The sequence below is a fragment of the Mytilus californianus genome, unplaced genomic scaffold, assembly GCF_021869535.1.
Source record: "Mytilus californianus isolate M0D057914Y unplaced genomic scaffold, xbMytCali1.0.p SCAF_63, whole genome shotgun sequence".
Lineage (NCBI taxonomy): Eukaryota > Metazoa > Mollusca > Bivalvia > Mytilida > Mytilidae > Mytilus > Mytilus californianus.
Genome location: NW_026262716.1, coordinates 921,064 through 925,336, shown reverse-complemented (window position 1 = coordinate 925,336; position 4,273 = coordinate 921,064). Strand labels below are relative to the sequence as shown.

Sequence of the window (4,273 nt, the reverse complement as noted above, 5' to 3'; positions counted from 1 at the left end):
TGTAAACTGGGTCAAATACCAATTAGTAAATTACATGATATTTTCAAGGAGAGTGACAGAATCTCGTTCTTCAGCCCACTCTATGAATATTCGCGTATAATAACATCTTTTTGCCACCATAGGCTGTTCCCGCGTATCGATAAACCTTAAGATCATAAACGGCACTTTATGAAAATTAAATATATTAACAGAGGTATTGATTTCATCAACTTATCGAGTATATTTAATGACTCTTCCATTCAAAACTGTATACCTCCCTATTTTGATAACACAGAACCACCTATTATTTCGCAAACATACAAAAAAACCAGCAGAAGTTTTATTTTTAATTATACGTCAGTAACATCAGACGTCAATGTAGAAAATTATACTCCTCTAACTTGATACTGTGAATCGTCGAATTTTAGATAGGAACCCAATGGCCATGTTATTACGGGGGACCTCAATATCGTTTAAGACCGAGATGATAAAAACTTTTTGAAAAAAAGGACCAAAATATCGTCCTCCATCTAAAATAGGTTGGAAACAGTGTCGTCAGGGCACAAAAGACGCTCTTTCATCGTATTTTAAAAAATTGGTGTAAACGGGAAAAATCTGATAAAAAATCTCTTGATTCTTATTTAAAGATGTATGAATGTGGTGGATATTCGAATATCACATTTTTGAAAATAATTCAGAAATTAATAAAAGAGTACATAATACGCCTATTTCTAGAATAAGAAATAAACTTCAAGTACTTTCAAAGCGGTTTGTGTTTGAACCGGCTGACAAAGCAGCCAACAATGTGGTGGTGGTATGCTGTAAATACTACACGGACGGTCTTAAGAATGAAATTTTAAATTCATCTACATTCAAGTCCGTGCGCTCCACAGAGTCATATAATAAACAAACATATCATAACCACAACACAGCTTAAGGCCTCTTCTGAACATTTGAAGGTCCCTACTATGTATTGGTTACCTAAACTACACAAAAAACCAATAAAATATCGTTTCATCTCGGCCTCTAGTAAATGTTGTACAACTAATCTTTCAGTGCAAACTAGTTCCTTAACTACTACAAAGAACTTATCAATAACTTTTGTAATAAAATATATGAAAATATTGGAATTAACTATTTTTGGAGTGTAAAAAATTCTTTGGATGTTTTAGATAAATTACGTGCTTTTGATGGTCCTTTTGATTCTGTTGACAGTTTTGACTTTTCAACTCTTTACACTACACTTCCAAACAATCTTATCAAACAGAAGTTTTCCTATCTAATTTAATGGTCGTTTGGTAAATCTGAATGCAAATATATTTGCTACAACTCACTTAAAGCCTTCTTCTCTAATGAGAAAGGTAAATATGCTAGATATACTTACTGGAGGTGTGATGAGATGATTGAAGCTGTTAATTTTCTCCTTGATAATATTTATGTACGTTTCGGCAATAAAGTTTAGCGACAGGTTGTAGGTATTCCTATAGGCACCAATTGCGCCCCTTTAATAGCAGACTTGTTCTCATTCTGTTATGAATCACAGTTTATGACCAAACTCAGTAAAGACCCGTCTAAGTTGCATTTAATTGATAAATTCAACAAAACACTTACCGTTATCTTGATGATCCTTTTTCGTTAAAAAATCAAAAATTTTCTAAATATACTGCCGAAATCAACCCAAAGGAACTTACTTTAAATAAATCAAATATAAAAATTAATAACTGTCCTTTCCTAGATTTTGATATTTCAATTATACACGGGAATTTCTACACTAAAATTTTACGACAAAAGGGACGATTTTTCGTTCCCTATTGTTAATTGTCCTTTTTGGATGGTGATGTTCCTTTGGCACCATCTTACTGTGTTTATATATCACAACTCGTTCGCTCGCTATGCCCGTGTCTGTTGTGAATTTTGGATTTTAATTAACGTAATCTATGTATTACTGGTAAATTATTAAGTCAGGGATTTCGTTACAACAAATTACTTAAAACCTTTACTAAATTCTTCCATAGATATAAAGATTTGGTTTTGAAGTTTGGTTGTACCTGCAGAAAACTTATTTCAAACGGGATAGCACATCCTCATTTTAACGGAGATGATGTTTACCGAGCCCGGAAATTTAGAAACGATCCGGGTAAACTTATCGATCCTTTAAATAAACTTATTCTAAAAGGTTACCAATTCAACATTGTAATTAGATTTTTGAATATTGTTTTTATTGGTATTAATATTGATTTTGTTATCAATAAATTAAAATCAAACTAAATATTATTGTTATACACATATGCACATTCATGGCTGTACAATCTGTCGATACCTGTATCTTGGCATTGCACAAGGTCATGTTTTACTCTGACTGTTTATGACGTCTTTACACTAAATCCATTGGATGTTGGATGTGTACTGATTGATAATTTAGTGTTAGATGCATGATTTTTTTTATTAGTTGTTATTGGCTTTGAACTATCTGTCAGTAACTGCGAGTACTCTCAGATCTGTACTTAGTGTCTTTTTGTTGTTGGGATGTACAAGTACTCGTCCACGTCCACTCTGTGTTTTTGTTAGATGTATTTCTATTTGTATCCATCTGATGAGTTAAGCCTTTTTCAACTGATTTTTATAGTTTGTTCTTATGTTGTACTGTTACACCACTGTCCCAAGTTAGGGGAGGGTTGGCGCCTTCAAACTAGTTTAACCCCGTCACATTCTCTACGTGCCTGTTCCAAGTCAGGAGCCTGTAATTCAGTGGTTGTCGTTTTTTGCTGTTTCTCATTATTTTTTTTTCGTTTTTCGTTTATTGTTTTGCATAGTATGTTCTTATATGTGCCGTTACACCACTGTCCCATGTTAGGGGGAGGGTTTGTCGCCAAAAAACTAGTTTCACCCCGTCTCATTCTGTATGTGCCTGTCCCAAGTCAGGAGCCTGTAATTCAGTGGTTGTCGTTTGATGCTGTGTTACATATTTGTTTTTCGTTCATTATTTTGTTCATAAATTAGGCCGTTAGTTTTCTTGTTTGAATTGTTTTACATTTGTCATTTCGGGGCCTTTTATAGCTGACTATGCGGTATGGGCTTTGTTCATTGTTGAAGGCCATGCGGTGACTTATAGTTGTTAATTTCTGTGTTATTTCGTCTCTTGTGGAGAGTTGTCTCAATGGCAATCATACCACATCTTCTTTTTTATATTATATTAATGCATCTAGTTCAACTCCGGTTTTTTAGTTAGGTTCGTGTTCATGTAGTGTTTTAAAACTTTGACTGTTCGTCGTTTTTCGTTTTTTTCCATGGCATTGTTTGTTTTTCTTTGAAATTTTTTCCATCGCATTGTCAGTTTTTCTTTGACTTATGAGTTTTAAATCTTCAATTGGTATCTTCCGCCTTTTTTTGTATGAATAAATTGTGATGCTCAGTATTCAAAAGACACAAAAGACCTAAAACTATTACAGCTAATGTAAATTATCAGGCTTTTAATTGTCCTTGAATGAAATTGAAGCTTCAAAAGAACTTCGAAAAGGTGAAATAAATATTTAAAAAAGAACTTCGAAAAGGTGAAATAAATATTTAAAAAAGAATCTTTGAAAGGGCTTTTCTCACATACAGAACCTGGTTACCGAACAAGATTATTGAAGCTGTGATCTATTTGGGATCTTTGGCTTATGCACTTAATGTCTATCAAGACGACAGATGACTTTGACATAATTAAGATACTATTCTAGAATGAAGGATTCATTTCAATATGACACAACATCGAAGGTGAAGTGAAAACATAGTTGTCATTTGCCTGGAAATAGACATTTTATTTGGGTTTATAAAAAGAAAAGTAATGCATAATTATATAAATGAAGTCATCAAAATGTTTTGCAAGTGAATCTTATGTAGATAATATGTTTTAAAAATGTCAATTTAAATGTAGTTTGCAAATCGACGAGAAAAAAAAAAACAAAAAACAAAACAACAAACCAAACGCAACGCAACACACAGAAATGTAAAGACTAAGCATCATGATCCTAACAAAATATAGAGAGTGATTTCAAGTGCTCTGTAAGGGTAAACAGTGCCTGCACTACTAGAAGCACCCGTATTGCTACTCACCACAGGTAAATAATGATAATAATAAGGGACAGGATTTTGGCTATGAAAATTAATGGGATCATCCATGATCATTAGTGACACAGATATTCACATATGATATAACAAAACAGGATGGTTTCTATAAAAATCGTCTAAGAACTTACTTTACCTTAATACGAAGAACAGTCGGAATAAGAACCTTGCAGAATCCGTATCTAGA

General features: G+C 33.1%; 1 long non-coding RNA gene across 1 annotated transcript; it reads left to right on the top strand.

Annotated features, from left to right (window-relative positions):
• The first annotated feature begins 3,362 nt into the window (after positions 1 to 3,362).
• LOC127707318 (uncharacterized) lies at positions 3,363 to 3,952 on the top strand. The gene is made up of 2 exons (XR_007984767.1): positions 3,363 to 3,496; positions 3,531 to 3,952. It is a non-coding gene; the product is annotated as an uncharacterized LOC127707318 (long non-coding RNA).
• The last annotated feature ends 321 nt before the right edge of the window (positions 3,953 to 4,273 follow it).